At 44.8% G+C, this 18,816-nt stretch overlaps 1 protein-coding gene across 2 annotated transcripts in view; it reads left to right on the plus strand.

Annotated features, from left to right (window-relative positions):
• The window catches only part of DGKI (diacylglycerol kinase iota), a 689,048-nt gene that overhangs the window by 366,624 nt on the left and 303,608 nt on the right, over positions 1-18,816 (plus strand). The gene's annotated exons all lie outside the window — the stretch shown is intronic.

Raw genomic sequence — 18,816 nt, forward strand, 5'->3', positions numbered from 1 at the left:
AATCGGTAAATACCGAATTCATCCGATTCGGTATTCCAGCACATCTGGAATACCTACATGTCAGACCCATACATTTACCGATTTTAAATTACCGAATCGGTAAAATTCGGTAATTTAAAATCGGTAAATCTTTCCTACCTACATCTAGCCCTAAATGGGTTAAGTAAACATTAAGGAATAGCACTTTGGATGGGGCTTGTTAAGGGCATCCCTTCCAAATACCAATTCCTTAGTGGATGTACGGAAGAGGTCACAAAACATTAATATTTTACCACCAATTCAAAAATGATGATAAGCCATTCTGAAACAGGAAGGGGCGATAATGTTTTTTAGGAGTACCACTGCCTACTCCTAAGAAAGGTTTGTTTAAATTTTAATTTGTTTTTAAAGAGAGAGATGCTGGAATCTTTTTCAGATTCAGTGTTGGAGGGTCCTAATACTTCCAGAAAGGATTTGGTCCAGATTGTGGATTATGTTAGAAGTAACCTGGGCTTCAAGGAGCTGTCGGCTCAGCCAGATGAAGAGGGTCTCTTCCCTCATTATGCTAAGCCCTTACTTTTGTCTCTCTCTCTTCATAAGGGTACTAGCAGCCCGCCCCAGCGTTGCCTGGGGCAGAAAGGGGCTGGGGGCAGCATTTGAGGCTTGCGTGCACTCCCGCCCCGGCCCCCGCCCGCCACGACATTGTCTGTGTCCCGGAGCCTGCGCCTTACCTCAGCCGGCTGATTCTTATCAACCACCTTTGTTTACTACACGTGAAAAAACAGCATCACATAAACCACATATGTAGATTCGCATAAAACAATCACTGTTGTTGTGGTGGGAGTCGTTACGCAATGCCTCTCTTGGGTCATGGTTCTGGCCAATACTCAACAGTGGTAATCATTAGCTTATTACTCTATAAATCTCCCGCCCCCATCCCGGCCCGGCCTGGCCCCCTCCCGCCCCGGCCCGCTCCCGCCCGTGTCCCGGAGAGAATTGATCCTTACCTCAGCCGCCGGTCCCGATCCAGGCGCCCCGCCCGCACAGCACAGCAAGCAGGGCCGCGGCAGTCTTCCCAGCAGGTCGCGATCTTCGCCGCCATTTCAGGAAGTGTTCAGGAAGTGTTGGGAGCGCAAATGATGTCATCATGCAGAAGTCGCGGCCGGCGCTACTTGCAAGGGACTACTTTATTTTTATTTCTAAATTTTTTAAACAACGTATATTTTTATTTTTATTAGCCTATGTCCTTCTGCTTGCCCTGAGGTTTTCAAAGATGTCTTGGGTGTTTTGATTGGTGGTGTACTTTTCGAGTTTACCTGGCTCAAAGGACACAGTTCTCTCTTTATAATAGTAGTATAGATTAAGGACTTACTGTCACATGCATCAAGGTAGGCTTTTGCGATTCCTTCATTGCGATTATTAAGGCATCTCAATTAAGGAATAGCAAAAGCCTTCCTTAATTGCGACTCGCAAATTGCGAGTCAAAATTAAGGAATGGCTTCCCATTTATTCCTATGGGCCTCCAGGCCCATAGGAATGAATGGGAAATTGCATGTGCAATTGTGAGTACCTAGTAGGTACTCGCAAATTCCACATGCAATTTCAAGGGTGCCAAAAGGACACCCTGTTGTACCTCTGAAATTGTAATGTGCACCCATGTTGTGCACACACATGCCCCAAGGGCATGTGTGAGTGTAACCTACAACTTTCGATTTTTGCGTATCTCACTGTTTGCGATCGCAAAATGGTTTGATGCATGTGCCCCTTAATCTTCAGGCATTGGAACAAGTTGGATCAATCCAGTATTCCGAGGTCCCTCTAAAAGATGTATGTCCTCACTGAAGAAGAGGAGTTATTTTTGCCCAACATTAAGGTAGATTCAATTCTGTCACCTTTGATTAGCGGAACGGTGATTAACCCAGAAGATTTCTCACCCGCAGATGCTGTGGATCATAAGATTTATGGTGCTACTAAGAAGTCTTTAGCTGCCAGTTCAGTGTCTCTGAATGGGGCTACTTATGCGGCATACACAACACCGTCCTTAGTAAAGGACTTTGAGTCTCTTTCTTTGGCCGTCCAGGAGAATGTAGACAGTTCTGATTTGCTGCTGCAAATGGAACAGTAGGCAAAGCTGTTACATGATGTTTCTTTAGAAATTATTTTATCCTCAGCAGTGGTTTCTGGTGCTTCCTTCCTGTCATACTGCCCATTATGGATGCAGGAGTGGAAGGCTGATTATGCTGAAAAGGCTTCCCTCTTATACATTTCTTTTGAAGGGAAAAAGTTGTTAGGAGACCAATTGGATGCTACCATAACAAAGTCTTTCAAAGATAGGAAGTATTATTTTCCCTAGAAGGGAGCTACTTCCAAATCCTATAGATCTTGGATCAGGGAATATAAGGATTTTTCTAGGAAGGATGCAAAGGGTTATTTTTCCAGAAGAAGCCGATTTCATTCTTGGAAATCCTCCAAATCTCAGGACTCTGGTAAACAGGTGGGAGCAAGCAAAAACCATTCCTGACTAGTTTCCCCTTCTGGAGGCTGGTTGCGCAGTTAGAGGGAGGTTGTTGGACTTTGGCACCATTTGGCAGCCATTTTCGTTGTTCACTATTGCAAGGCTACCTGTTCTCCATAGGCCAGAATGGGCTGTTAGAGTTATTACATTTTATAATCCTAACTGTCTCAGAGAACATGGTAGAAATTCGAGTTTAGTATGCCTGAACTCAGAATGATAAAATGCGTATTTTAGTGAAGTTGGTTTTAACATTCTGTGTTTGAAAATACCACTTTTAGAAAGTAGGTATTTGCTTGTCTAACCCTTCAAACCTAGCTCTGCTAGGTTGTGTATTCCTTTGTCTGGTTTTGTGAGTGACAGGGCTGGGGGATTCCAAGAGACCGACTGAGTCACCCTGTGGTGAATAGAGAGATCTGCATCTAGATGGGAGGGAGGAGTTGCACCTGAACCTTGAATAGGGCTGTGCCTGCCTTCCACAATGCTGGCTCCATCTCCTGGGGAGCGGCTGATGTCTCTGCCCTGCACACTGAAAGAAGAGAAGGAGTCCTGTAAACAAAGTGCTCCAGGACTGTACTTGCCTTCCACAATGCTGGCTCCATCTCCTGTGGGGCGTCTGATGTGCCTGCCCTGCACTGTGAAAGGAAAGGAGAAGTCTGGTAAACAGTGTGCTTCAGAACTGGCTTGGACTGGGAAAAGGCCCCTCTCCCCTCAGAGAACAAAGGATTTTGGGGTATAAATATTGGGACCCTGATCCCATGAAATTAGATCACTTTGGACTACAAGAAGAAACCTTTACTGAGGAGAGCAACCTGAAGAAACTGAGGAGAGACTATTCCCAAGCTGAAGTGATACTTGGGGGATTGGCCTGGAGTGGTTCCCTTACTGCCAAAGGAAGGAGAAAGGGACTTTGTGTACTTTGCTTTCAACTTGTGAAGGATCTCCAAGGGCTTGGAAAAGAGCTTGCCTCCTGCTGAAGTCTCGGGGACAACAGACTTCAACCCCGAGCTCCCCAGAGTTCCTTGGAAGTGCCTTCTGAGGAACTGCGTGTCGCAAGGAGATGGAGGCGCGACTCAAACGAGAAGAAGCATGGCGCAGTCGCTGCGCCTGCCAACGCAACTCTGAAGGAGGGTGTCACCGCTGGAACTTCCGCACTGCACTGCATCGGAGAGAAGCGTGCCGCTACGAAGAGGAAGCGTGTCGCCGTCGCTGCTGCTGCCGTCGCAACTCTGAAGGAGGGTGTCGCCGCTGTAGCTGTCGCATTGCACCGCATCAATCAATCAATCAATCAATCAAAGTACTTGTAGTGCGCGCTACTTACCCGTGATGGTCTCAAGGCGCTGAGGGGAGGGGGTGCTGCTACTGCTCGAAAAGCCAGGTCAATAGAAGAATCTCGCAACGAGGTTGGAGCGTGTTGCCGTCGCTGTGCCTGCCGTCGCAACTCCGAAGGAGGGTGTCGCCGCCGGAACTGTCGCACTGCACCGCATCGAAGAAGAGCACTTCGCATCCCTGAGAAGCGCGCCGCCATCGGAGCTGCTGCCGTCGCATCGTGGATGTCGCCGCTGTACTTGTCGCATTGTGCGGAAGCTTCACGCATCGTGGGAGAAGAGTGTCGCCGCTGGAGCTGCTGCCGTCGCATCGCAGAACAAAGGTGTCGTCGCTGCAGTCCACGCATCGAACCGAGAACTTCTTACATCCCCGAGAAGCGTGCCACATCTGGAAGATCTTCACGTCTTTATTTCTTTGCACCTGAACTTTGCAGCATTTCCCTCGCTGCGACATTGCTTGTCGTGGAAGCGCAACGCATCGTAGGGTACATTGACGCAAAGTATCGCATCTTAAGAACTGAACTGAACTAAGCTAAATCTACTATCTTAAAGTAACAGTATTGTGTATTTTTGTCGTTTATGGTCTTGTGGTAACTCTATATAAAGTCTACTTATTTTTGACAAAAAACCTGTGTGGTGTCCATTTGTAGTGTTGTCACTGGATTACTGTATGTGGCCACAAATGCTTAACACAATGCCTCTGAGATAAAGCCTGTCTGCTCGTGCCAACGCAACCAAGGGGGTGAGCAGGGGTTATTTTAGGAGTGTAATCCCCTTATCCTGACTAGAGGCGAGGGTCCCTATTTGTCACAAGTACCTACCTGTGCCAACTAGAGACCCCCAAATCTAACATCCCCATTTACAGACATCACCAGAGATTTCTGTGGTTCTCAGTGGGTCCATTGCACTTTCAGTTTCGGGTGTTAACCTTCAGTCTAAAATCAGCACCAATGGTCTTTTCCAAAGTCCTAGCACCTCTGGTGGGGGTTTTGTGTCACGAGAGCATCACACTCTTCTATATATTGATGACTACCTGGTGTTCTCATCCACCCTGGAGACCTCTGTGGCTTATGTCATGAGAGTACTTTCAGTACTGGAACATCATGGGTTTCTCGTGAATCAGAAGAAGTCCCATCTGATACCTGTTCAGGACCAGACTTTCATTGGTGCAAGGTTTCTAGTCAGCGCAGGATTGGTTCCACTGACAGAGAAGCGGATCAACAAGTTTCACTCATATTTTCCAGAGTTGGTGGTGCATCAGCAGAATGAATGCAGGTGCAGGGAGATCTTGCAGCGACCATTTTTCTGGTACCATGGGCCAGGTTCCATCTAAACGAGGTGGTAAGACACATTCTGGATCATTGGTTCCTGGTATCTCAGGATTTGACCATAAGGTTTCTGATGAAAACGGTAATGAGAGAGAGGCTTTCTTCGTGGATGGAGTCTCCACACATTAGAAAAGGGTTCCGCTTAATACCCCAGACCTCGATCATCTTGACAACTGATGCCAGCTCAGATTGGGGAGCTTGTATTGGTGCACTGCAAGTGCAGGGGATGTGGTGGAGGAGGCAGCAGTTGAGGTACTCCAAATGGAGGGAGCTAGAGGTGATTCATATGGCTCTGCTTGCATGTTCTCCCATGCGGAGGGGCTAGGGTGTCCTGGTATGGACGGACAGCAACACAACCAAGTCCTATCTGAAAAAACAGGGGGGCACAAAATCTCCAGGATTGTCGAGGATCTCTGATCAGATCTTTCTGATTTTTCTGTGGGCACACACCAACTTACTGGAGCTGACAGTGATTTACATTCAGGGAAAGCTGAATGTCTGAGCGGACAAATTGAATAGGGAAATTCCCTCCTCTCAGGACTTTTGTCTGACCTGGCAGTCCTTTCACGGGATTTGTCAGGAATGGGGGACGCCAGTAGCAGATTTGTTTGCATCTCTCAGATTGCCCTTCTTCCCCTGTTCTGTTCTAAGGTTAGAGAGGAGGGGGTTTGGGCAGTAGAAGCCCTGTCTTGTCTTTGGTCAAAGGGGATCTTTTAAGCCTTTCCGCCTTTCCCTCTTCTCCTAAGGTTCTTGATCAGGTTGAAGCGAGAGGATTTGGTGGCGATACTGGTAGCTCCAGCATGGCCCTGCTCTGCCTGGTACCATCTGATAATGATATTTATTTTCGTAGTTCATAAAGTGTATTTAGAAATTCTTTTCATTTCTTTAGTGTTCCATAAACAGAAAAACTGTATTATTCCATATCAAGTTAAATTTTTTGCTCCAATGCATTTCGGGCGCTGTGCCCTTCGTCTGGGAACGTTTCTAAAGTGTAAACTAACATAGCTAGGTTTTAGTCTACATAGACATCACAAAGATTACATATCGTCATCGTATATATATATATATATACACAGATACCAACAAAAAGCTGCTCCTGCTGCAACGCGGTGACCCGTGGACAAGTGGCGTACACTCCGGCGAAGCAACCGGAAAGTCAATATCCAACAACGAAAATTCCAATGTTGTACGCTCTCAGGAATCAAACACAGTCCAAGAGTGTAAGTAGAACCTTGGTTTTAATCACACAACGCGTTTCGGCGACTTGCCTTGATCACGTGTGACATCAATGTGAAAAAAAGTGTGCTATTTACAAACGAGTACAGAAAAACAAAGGTAGGACTATGGGTACATCAGCACATTAGCGTCAGACATATTGGAGTGGTAATCATACGTCTATGCAACTGGCTTGAACATATCATAATTCACATTGGTTAGACATTATACGACTGTGGCATTAATTAATTTAATCATACCACATTGCCCCCCGTCTGCTGGGTGAAATAATATTAATTACTGCCAAATGTACATTTCCATATGACCACGTACAGATAAACTTTTCAGGAATTTCATGATAGTGAAAAAAGTGCTCAAGTGCAACATACAATTCTGCTGTGGCCTGCAAAGATAATACTGTAGTGCCTCAGTTATTAACGTTAAAGGCATGGGTTTAAAGGTTATTCATGACTAGTGTCCAAATGAATATTCTGTGCCAGTGTCATAGCCAGTCTCCAACTTGGGTGCTTTTAATCAAGCTCTGCATAGTCCTACTGGCGACTGTACTGATTGTGCAAAACAGGTGAGTAAACAATAACTGACCGTGAGAAAGTGTCTAAAGGAAGAAGTGCAAACCGGAAGTGCCAATGACAGTGGTGCCCAATGCACTTTTTTCACTATCATGAAATTCCTGAGGTGGAAAGGGGTCTAATATGAACTGTTTATTGACCGATCAATCCACCTTTATTGTCGTATTGCAGAATATAGACTCTTGAATCAAGTATCTCTTGCCGAGAATAAGTTCTGACTTACAATATTTTGGCATGATCTATGGACTCTACATAGGACTCCGTCGTAATTATTTTTTAGTACGCAGTCCCATCTTTGAGGTTGTCTGTTTGGTGTTTTGGACACTTGTCATTACCGCTTTATAATTATGTGGGTGAGGTCAGGGTACCCGGTTGCCATAACACCCGAGATGTACATGATTAGAGGCAAGCTTTGATTGACGCGCCAGTGTATCTCTGTAATCTTATGAGATACACAATGCTCAATGCCAGGATATATACATTCCTCCATGTGGAACTTTACTGTTACAATATGGCCGACATGAAAAGTTTATCTGTACGTGGTCATATGGAAATGTACATTTGGCAGTAATTAATATTATTTCACCCAGCAGACGGGGGGCAATGTGGTATGATTAAATTAATTAATGCCACAGTTGTATAATGTCTAACCAATGTGAATTATGATATGTTCAAGCCAGTTGCATAGACGTATGATTACCACTCCAATATGTCTGACGCTAATGTGCTGATGTACCCATAGTCCTACCTTTGTTTTTCTGTACTCGTTTGTAAATAGCACACTTTTTTTCACATTGATGTCACACGTGATCAAGGCAAGTCGCCGAAACGCGTTGTGTGATTAAAACCAAGGTTCTACTTACACTCTTGGACTGTGTTTGATTCCTGAGAGCGTACAACATTGGAATTTTCGTTGTTGGATATATATATACAGTTGTATCAACCATAATCAATGTCACCGTACGCTGATGTATAGAATGTGGACCAAAGTGTGAAGTCATTTGTTTGAGAATGTTTTACCCGAGCAAGAAACACCACAATCAGATCAACTAATGGGCCTAAAAACTAGAAGCACCTACCAAGCACCAGTCAGCCACAAAACTTTAGACCTGTTCGAAAACGTAATTAAACAAGACATATCCAGATTGAACTTTAACAAATCAACATACAAAAATATCACACAGAAGGACTGGGACGCCTTAAAAACTATTGCCAACAACAAACCGATAACATGTGTAAAAGCAGACAAAGGTGGAGCCTTATCATTCTTCTGAAATATGTTGTGAATACTTTTTCTTTTTGAATATCAGTTTAATCCTATATTGGAACCATAGAAGTGTGCCCTACGGGATGGAACCAATTATTGATTGGAAGCACAGTTAATGCTTTTAGACATTCGAGTGAAGTAGTGTGGCTCACTGGTTAGAGGCGGCAGACCCGAGAGCAGAGGACGGCCCGGGACCAGGGTTCGATTCCCGGCGCAGCAGGTTTCTGGACCAGGGTCAGCGGACTCGATAATTCTCTCGCCTCGGTGCCCACTCTGATCAGCGATCACACTCGGCAACTCTGGGCATTAGCTTGCCTCATCTTCACTAACGGCCCCACCAGACCGCGGGGGATGCCTGGTCTCACCCTGGAGATACCCATTAAGGGACCATCTCTCAGGGAAGCCAGGAAGGGTTTCGCAGCGGTCGAAGCGCCTTGGGACCCTCCGGGTAAGTAGTGCGCTATATAAATGCCTATACATACATACATACAGACGTCACTAGGACAGGAGAGGTCTCCAATGGAGCACCTAAACCATTAAAACTCGTCACACAATTATTTCAAAATAAGGCTGTGCACTCACGAATTACACGATAGCAACCATCTGATAATGACCATGAGGTTCAGCGAGGAGTTCCTTCTTCCAGTAGTCCCACCCACTCTAGCGTTTCTCTTCCTTCCGGTCAAAGCATTGAGAACCCTCAAGTTGATGGCCTGGAGGTTGAAAGGGCAAGGTTAAAGGTAAAGAAGGTCTTTGAGAGTGTGGTTTCCACCATTCAGGTGTCCAGGAGGACTTCCACTCTTCCAGACATTGGGTCACTTTTCGGAAATTGTGTACAACTACGCATTTAATCCCACAGTCAGTTGAGCTGGTGCAGGCACTGGATTTCCTACAGGATGGTTTTTCTCTGTAATTAAAGGTTTCCACTCTTAAGATTCAATGGGCAGCTATTAGGGCTTTTTGGATGTCGAGAGGTAATTTGCAAGATGCAGCTGGGTTCGTACATAGGCTTTTAAAAAGGGTATTTGAATCACAAGCCTCAGGCTAGATCCCTCTTGGGATCTTTCTTTAGTCCCAGAGGTGTAGCAGAAGCCTCCTTTTGAACCTCTTGAGAGGGTAGATTTGAGATGACTTACCTTATAAACGTTTTCCCTGGTGGCAATTACATCAGGGAGGCGGTTGAGGGAGTTGGGTTCCTTATCAGTAATTCATCCTTTGTTAAGGATGTTAGAGGACAGGGTCATTGTACGTCCTGGCACTTCTTTCATTCCTAACATAAATTCAGTATTTCACAGAGAGCAGGAGGTTATTTTACCAGTGTCTCATCCTAATCCTTCTACCCCGGAGGAGGTGAAGCTACATTCTTTGGATGTTAAGTGGGCTATTCTGATTCATTTGGATAGAGTTTCTGATTTCAGGATTTCTTCTTTGTGAATTTCGGGCCTGCTAGGACGGGCTCTATACCATCCACTCAGACTCCGAGTAGGTGGATCAGGTCTCTGATTGCATTGACATACAGAGAGTTAGGAACTCTGTGTCCAGTTGGGGTGGAAGGTAAATCTACTAGAGCCATGTCTGCTTCCTTTGCAGAGGCTCAGGATGCATCGTTGATTGAAGTTTGTAGGGCAGAAAATGGGGTACGCCTTCTACGTTTGTGCAACAGTGATGCAGAAAATTGACCTGGGGAGGTTTTGGGGTCAAAAGTGCTTTCTTCTAAGAAGTAATAGGAGTTTTGATTCCAGGATTAAATACACTGTGTGGTGCGAGAATAAACTTGTCCTGGTCGATGTTATTGCTTGCTATGTCGCATTAAGCAATTAACTAGGGAAGGAAACTTAATGAGGAGGTAATGCTTCAGTTGCTTACCAATCATAGCATTACTCTGAGTATGGTTTCACCCTAACTAATTGCCTCCTCCCTCCTGATTTGGTAGGACCTGGCCAACGGTACTAGGTGGGGGCTTGTGTCAGCTAAAACAGGAGGTCGTGAGGGGGTAGGGCTATTCAACTTTTTGGAAAGGGAGCTAGGCGTGTCTGTTAGGCGCAGCGGCCTCAGAAAGTACTAGTGTGAAAACGTTCTCAGAATAATGCAATTTCCAGTAAGTAATTAAAGCATTAGTCCTGTTCACACTTATAATTATCTACGTCAGCCCTGACAGTGCTACTTCCAATCGTTACTAGCTACTCCAGCCCTTGTTTCTCTTTGCATTCTGGGACTTGTGGTCTTGTTTATCCCATTATAGACTAATCACTACAAGTCACAGAATACCAAGGAAGAAACCTGGTCTGGAGCAGCTAGCAAACCATGGACGATGGAACATTGGCAGCTATTACCGTCCTTTTATATGTTGATGCCAAGCTTGATTTATTACCCGTGGTAGCGATAGAGCCATGGTGGAAGAAAGGTAGGAGTGTGTAATGCAGCGTGACATAGTAGGTGCACATGGGGAGGATGTTTATGTGCTATATCCACCTGGGTGCAGGTCTGTGGTGCAGTGTGCATTTTCTGTACTGACCCGATACTCTTACGTGTCTATGTTTGCGACTCACGGTGGACTGAGTGGTTTGTTCTGGGCCGCCAAGTGCATTCACGACTGCACGTGCTGGTGTGAAGTTTCCAAGGCTCCTAAAGTGTAATTTGCAATAGTGTTTTTCTAAGGTACGATATAAATTGCTTGAATTAACTAAAAACATAGGGCCCGATTCACAGAATGAATTTAAGACTCAATCCTAAACTTACTACGATTTTGGTATTCACGGAATGCACTTACTACTTTTGGCATTCACAGAATGAATTTACTACTTTTGGTATTCACAGAAGTTAGGATTTTGTCTTAAGTCTGTCTTAAATCTGTCTTAAGTTTGTCTTAAGACAAACTTAAGACAACATCCTAACTTCTGTGAATTCCAAAAGTAGTAAATTCATTCTGTGAATACCAAAATAGTAGTAAGATTAGGATTGAGTTTTAAATTCATTCTTTGAATCGGGCCCATAGCTATCTTCTTGTTTCATTTTAGTAGTAATTTTGTAAAGCGTCCAAGAGGTGGCAGTGTTGTTCCAGATTGGAGGGTCCACATAAACCTTCAATATACACTTCACATTTGTACAGAGAATATGTTGCTGTACTTATGGTGTTTGGAGAGGCCCTTCTAGCCTGACATAAATACACAGGGGCAGATTTACAAGCCCCTTGAGTCGCGGTTGCGCTATCGTTGCGACGCAGTGGCGGCGTAAAAGTTGTGGCCCATTTACAACGTGACGCATCTAGATAGATGTGTCACGTTGTAAAGCACTGCGTGAAATTATACCTGCGTCAGGTATAATATATGCAGGGTAGGTGATCTCACGCAGGAAAGCCTCGCAAAATTGGCGCAGTAAAATATACAAGATTTCACTGTGTGACTTTTAGGTCGCCACTGAGTCAAAACCTTGCGCCTGCTTGAAGCAGGCGTAAGGAGTGACGTAGTGTATTGGGAATAGACCGCAATATGCATTGCTGGAGTTGCGTCATGATTGCGACACGACTTCAGCAATGCGTGACTTTTTCGTCAACAGATGCGTCAGAATTTCTGACGCATCTGTCAATCCTTGCGCCATGGTGCGCCGTATTATAAATACGGTGCATCCATGGTGACGCAAGTGTTAAGCATGGTGGCGCAGGGAAAGTGACGCATCTCTACAGATCCGTCACTTTCTTGTAAATCTTCCCCACAGTCCTTCAAGCCGGCGCATACAGATAAAACAGATAGGGATTCATTTCCGAAATTGGGAACATTTTCAGTGAGTAGAACGTAAGTAACAGACGGGAATGGTACAGTGTAGTGGTGAACAACTGAGAAAAGTTGTTTTTTTGTGAAAAGAGAGTGCGACTCATTGCAAGTAGTAACTAGTGAATGAAGGCCGAGTCAGAGAGGACTTTTGTGATGAGACTTGTAGGCTCCTATGAACAGCCTGCCATTGAATGCACATCTCTCACTGTTCCCAGGTCCATGCGTGAGTAGCACATCCAATCCAGGTTTTCTCTTTGGATTCTGGGACTTGTAGTGCTGTTTGTGTCTTTGTAAAATCAAGACTAGAAGTCCAGAATACAAAGCAAAAACCCTAGATTGGATGAGCTACTCAGTTATGGACCTAGGAAACCTGAAAGAGCTGGGAATGCAGTGCAGCCTTTACCATTGAACATGAACTATATCTACGTACAGTGACTAAATGGAAACCATCCATATAGTTAGTGGTAATTTAAAAATATGACATGGTCTATCCCTCACAGGCAAACTATCTTATTTCTCCAAACTTTGTATATGATGGATGTCTGTCCCAGAACTTGGAAGGATTGGACCTCTATTGCTCGTACCCAAGACACTAGGGGCCATGTGTATGAACACATTTTCCCATAGACACAGAATGGGTAAAACCCTTTGATACATCTGGCCCAACAGAACCGACTTTCTTTTCGATGCTCCTACTTCCAAGTTCAGATGGGAAACAGCCTTTACAGCGCGGTAAATACATTGCATGTCTTTGCCTCGCATTTTTTTAGCACACATATTTTTACAGCGAATATGCACTTACAAGGCATGCCAATACCACGTATTTAAGGTAAGTTGGGGCTGGAGGGCGGTGGTCTCCCTCCACAAATACATTGTTTTTAAATCTAACAACAATGCGTAGGATTGGCATGCGATGTAAATGCATAATCGCTGTAAAACATGCGTGCTAAAAAATGCAAGGCAAAGGCATGCAATGTATTTACCAGCGTTGTACCGTCATGCAACCGTTCAGATTCAACCATCTTGTGGTGGATTCTCCAGACACCTCTGCGCATGGGCATTACTCTTCCAGGACTCTGGGGTGGTTTAAGTGGTGGAAGGGTTCGACCCTCCTTGCTATCATATGTTCATCATGTCACAACATTTACTAGTAACAGAGTAACTTCTACTGTTACAGACGATAGCAGGAGGTGACCTTTGCCCTCCGCTTTCCATAGTCGTACCAGAGGTTCTGACACATGGCCATCTGACTCCTCATAGATGTTGTGAAGGTGGCCTGGAAGCGGTCAGCCTGCATGCAAAATAGAAGCAAGTTCTCTATGTATGGCCACTGGGATCCTAAGAGGGTATTCGCTTTTCTGTTATTTTCTTCATCTTTAGTCGATTCTGCCTTTCAGTTTGACTTGTGACTGGCCTGCCCTCCACTGACACAACTGGAACTTCGGATTCAGATGTTTTTGTTTCAGGATTACCTTTGTGGGATTTTGGTAAACTCTATTGTTTTCTAGACCCTCATGTAGGATTCACATTCGGACTACCTCTTCGAGTCCGACCTAAGGAGTTTCTTTTCAGTGATAACTACTACACCGTCTCACCTTTTGTACGAGTGCCCACCAGTGGTGTAAGAGCCGTGGTAAGGACGCCTTTGTTACTTGCTGATAGTCCTTAGGTCGCTGAGCTGCAGGCGGTCCCAGTCACATTAGTCCATTTTGACTCATGGATAGGTTGTGTTCATGACACACCTACCTCTTCAACCCATGATCATATCTGATTTTCATATCAATCAGGATATAGTCTTTATGACCTTTTTGAATCTTTTTTCGGATACAGAAAGCATCGCCAATTACCTTATTGTAGGAGGACAGGCAAGTTTTACATTGGGTACACAAGGGGGTTTCGCAGCTCAAATATTATCGTTTCTGAATTATGGCGACTGTAGTCCTGGGGAGTGAGCTTCTATGGCCTCCTTCGCCCACTGGGTTATGTGTTGGAAATTTATACGGCGGGGGCATTATCTTGAACTAGTTTTTAAGATGCCAATCCACACATATTTGGACTTTTGAGTTGTCTCCTATACAGAAGGGAATGAGTCTTAGTAGATATAGGTTCTTCACTGTAGCCTCCGTTGGGGTTGACGTTCGTCAGACCCCTTTTCAGATTGTTACCCACAAATCTCTTTAGCAGGATCAGATTCAATCCTCTGGTGATTGGAGTAAAGGACGTGTAGAGCCAGCCCGCTGAGGAGTGATGGGGGGCCAGGGATGTGCTCGGGATGCTCTGCAGCTGCGCTGTAGCGCTCTTCTTCACTTCTGTACCAGGGCAGGCAGATCACATGGATAAAGGATGGATTTTGATGGCGGCGGTCACCGAGCTGGCTCAGTCTCCAAAACTAATAACTGCAGAAAATAACACCTGTTACAAAACAAATTATACTAGGTGTTTATTTTTTGCTAATGCTCACCTCAATTGGATTTGCCAAGATAAAAAAGATAGCATTTTTTTAAATGTATGAAATGAGTTAAATTTACAGGTATTTAGATAACTTGCTTGTGCTGTGCAGCAGGGTGAACAAGAAGTAAGCTCAAAGGGCTTTCTCAATGGTTCTTGTGCAGGCGCTTCGATAATTACAGTCCTCAGTTTAAACTAATCATGCGCTTCTGAAACTGCCATCAATTAGGTTTGCATCCTGTGCCATGAAGGTCTGTGCCACAAACCCTGGTTTTGGCCATACATTATCGAAGCTGCAGCCGCGACACTGCTCAACCGCTTGTATTTTTTCACACTTGCTAGTGCTTGCGAGACAGCCCCCGGTCTCTTTCCCTAACTCACCACACCATGGGGGTAGAGTAGCTCCCCCTGCCGGTAATCTCTTAGCGTGGCCTCTTGATTTCCGGATTCCTATGTATGGGAATCTGAGTTTCTCTCTAAACAACAGCTGATTTTCATAAGTGACTCTGAAGTTATCGTGCCGGGAGTGACACTGGTCATAAAGAAAATATGTTCACTCACTCTGGGCCCGATTCACAGAACTAACTTAAGACAAAATCCTAAACTTACTACTTTTGGTATTCACAGAAGTTAGGATTTTGTCTTAAATTTGTCTTACGACAGACTTAAGACAAAATCCTAACTTAAGTCTGTCTTAAGTTTGTCTTAAGTCTGTCTTAAGACAAAATCCTAACTTAAGTCTGTCTTAAGACAAAATCCTAACTTCTGTGAATACCAAACGTAGTAAGTTTAGGATTTTGTCTTAACTTAGTTCTGTGAATCGGGCCCTCTGTACTTTGCGTGATTTGAAGTCTGTTTTTTTTTGTCCTGGTTGCGCCTTGAACCCCATCTGGCACTGATCTGCACCTGTTGTTGTTAAGTCTAGGGGCAGATTTACAAGAAAGTGACGCATCTATAGAGATGCGTCACTTTCCTTGCGCCACCCTAAAAATGCTTGATCCACCGTGGATGCGCCGTATTTACAATACGGCGCACCATGGCGGAAGGATTGACAGATGCGTCAGAAATTCTGACGCATCTGTTGGGGCAAAAGTCAAGCATTGCTAGAGTCATGTCGCAAGCACAACGCAACTCCAGCAATGCATTTTGTGGTCTACTCCCAATACACTGCGTCACTCCCTACACCTTCTAGCAGGCGTAACGTTTTGACGCAGTGGCGTCCCAAAAGTGACGCAGTGAAATCTTGTAGATATTCACTGCGTCACTTTTAAAAGGCTTTCTTGCGTAGGAACGCCCCCCTGTATACATTATTCCTGATGCAGGTATAATGTGACGCAGGGCTTTACAACTTGACGCATCTCCCTAGATGCGTCATGTTGTAAATAGGGCACACTGTTTGTGCTGCTGTTGTATCACAAAAAGTGACGCAATGGCGGCGCAAAGAGGCGCAAGGGGCTTGTACATCTGCCCCCACGATTTTTCCCCCCGATGTGTGAAATAAGGTAAAGATATTTCAGCTGACCACTCCACTTGTCTTCGTTTTCCAGAGACCACTTCCTTTTGCCTTTGAAATCAGTCTTGGATCCGTAGCCCCTTACATCCTGGCATCCAGTGACGTGATTCTTATGACACGTAATATCCTGCATCCCATTGTAGCTACTTCAGCTGAGCTGCCTAAGAACTTACGTCTGAGGCCACAAAACTGCTTAGTTGGCTGACAGTGCTGAGTCGAGTGGGGTGTAGGGGCTGAGCCATCTTCCATGGTTCTCAAACATTTTGTCTGTATTGCTTGAAAAGCCTTGCTGTTCTTAGGCCTGATCACTAGGTCTTAGATTGGCATCTGGCGTGAGGTTTCCTCATCAGAAAGAGTAGAATTCTAGAGCCCACTACTTCTCGGTGGAATTATATAAATATCAGAACTCCAAAAGGCCTGAAAAACTAATTATTAACTAATTATTATGGCAAGTAGCTAATTATATACCATAGCAATGTTTTATTGCAAGATTATTATTGAATGCATTTTCCTGTTGTCTCTTTATGATCTAGTTTTTGAGCAAATGTTCTTAATTAGGTACACTGCATGATTGTAATCTACATATTCAATTAACAAAAACAAAGAGTGCTAAATGTGAGACCTTCAAGCAGGTGTATCATGCTCAGCAGTAATTCCGTTTTTGAGCTCTCAATCGTACTCTCTAGCCCCCAACAGTCAGATTCCCGTCCCCTGTATTGTGACATTGGTCAACCAGTTTGGAATAACTAAATATGACAATTCCAAAACTGTCAAACTTGTTGCTGTCAGTCTCAGCGGGTTGACTAGAAGATCTGAGAGTCTCAGGTTCAGGGAAACAGTGGGCGTGAGTATTATTTTTCAGGTTCATGGCCAGCCCTCCACGTTCTCTCCCATCATTTGTGTTTTTGAGTGGAGCATACCTTGAAGTAGCGATATATAAAATACATGACCACGTCAGCGAGTTCTAGAGCGCAATTTGTGAATTTGTGAATTTGTGAGGGTATTTATAGAGCGCAGCGGTCGCTCCGGAAGGAGCATCATGGCGCTGAATTTCCAGGTAGAAGATCAAATCACTTTATAGTAGCTGTGGAATTTAGATGGCTGCCTTGGTGTAGTCATCCGGGAGGTTAAAGATCCAGGTTTTTAGCGATTGTTTTTCTTGGGTTTGGAGTCTAAGATTTTTGGGCATGAGGTGCCAGGCTTTTGTGGCCAAGTAGTTTAAGGTTTTGCCTCCTTTTGTCTTCATATTGAACCTGGCAGGAAGGATGAGGTTGTCATGGGAGGAGCGAAGAGATCTAGTCGGGTAGTAGTGGGGGAAGCGTCTGGTAAGGTATTTTGGGCCGGAGTTATTGAAAGCCCGGAAGGCGATAATCAGCATCTTGAAAAATATTCTCTTGTGAAGTGGGAGCCAGTGCAGGGATCTTAAAGCTGCGGATATTGATGATTTTCTAGGCAGCTTTAGAACTAGTCGGGCTGCGGTGTGAAGTACACTTTGGAGCTTGTTAAGTGTAGCCTTTTTAGCTCCAGCAAGGAGACCATTACAGTAATCCAAGCGTGAGATTATTAGGGCCACTGTTACGGTTTTCCTAGAGTCTAACGGTAAAAAGTCGAAGAATTTTTTTAGAGATTTTATAATTCCGAAGCATCGGCCCGCTACAGTCCTGATGTGTTGGTCGAAGGATAACTCGGTGTCAAACAGGACACCAAGATTCCTTGCAGTTGTTACGGTTTGTGGGGGGGCAGCTGAGTTTTCCGGCCAACAGAGGGCTGGGCAGAAGATGGTATTTTTTCCCATGGGGAGGATCTCCGTTTTGCTGGAGTTGCATTTAAGATGGTTTATATCCATCCATTGGAAGACAGCCTTCAGACAGTTTTTTAGGTTTAGCTCTGCCTTGGTCGAGTTTTCCTCTAAGGGTAAGATGAGTTGAGTGTCGTCGGCATACGATGTTACAAGTATGCCGAATGACTCAATCAGAGATATAAGTGGGATAAGGTAAATGTTAAAGAGGAGGGGGCTCAGGGTGGAGCCCTGGGGGACCCCCAAGGAAACCCTCTTCTCTTTGGAGTGGAAAGGACCAAGAGCGATAGTTTGGGATCTGTCGGTTAGAAAGGATTTTATCCAAGATAGGGCCACATCAGAAATACCTATGTCTGTCAGTCTACTAATCAGGATGGCATGAGAGATAATATCGAACGCCGCGGTGAGGTCTAGGAGAATGAGGACAGCATTCTTCTTCTGGTCTTGCAGCATCTTTATCGAGTCTGTAAGTTCGATCAGTGCCGTTTCAGTAGAATGATTGGGGCGAAAACCAGATTGTTGCGGGTGGAGTACATTGTGAGCTTCAAGATATCTTTTGAGTTCTCTGTAAACCATTTGTTCGGTGATTTTTCCCAAGGCTGGGAGGAGCGAGATAGGACGAAGATTGGTGAGGTCGGACGGGGGTTTGTTGGCTTTCTTCATCAGGGGTTTAACTATTCCCTGTTTCCACAGGTGAGGGACAGATCCCGTGCAAAGAGATGGGTTAACAATATTATTAATGATAGGATTCACCACGTCGATGAGTTGGTGGAGAATTTTGGGGGGACAGGGGTCGGAGGGAGACCCAGATTTGCACGCCAAGATAACTTCTCTGGTTTGGTCTAAGCTAACCGGAGAGAAATTTTTAAGACTTGCACCTGGAATTTCTTTCTGAGGCGAATTGCTTGAGACTTGAGTTGCTTGTGGAGGGGGAAAATTTTTTGGGATGGCGTCGATTTTTTCCTCGAAGTAGTCGGCTATTTTATTACAAAGATCTTGAGATGGGGGGATTTCAGGTTGTAACGCTTTGGGCTGAGTGAACGATTTCACTATTGAGAACAGTGTTTT

Source organism: Lissotriton vulgaris, chromosome 1_2, assembly GCF_964263255.1.
Source record: "Lissotriton vulgaris chromosome 1_2, aLisVul1.2, whole genome shotgun sequence".
Lineage (NCBI taxonomy): Eukaryota > Metazoa > Chordata > Amphibia > Caudata > Salamandridae > Lissotriton > Lissotriton vulgaris.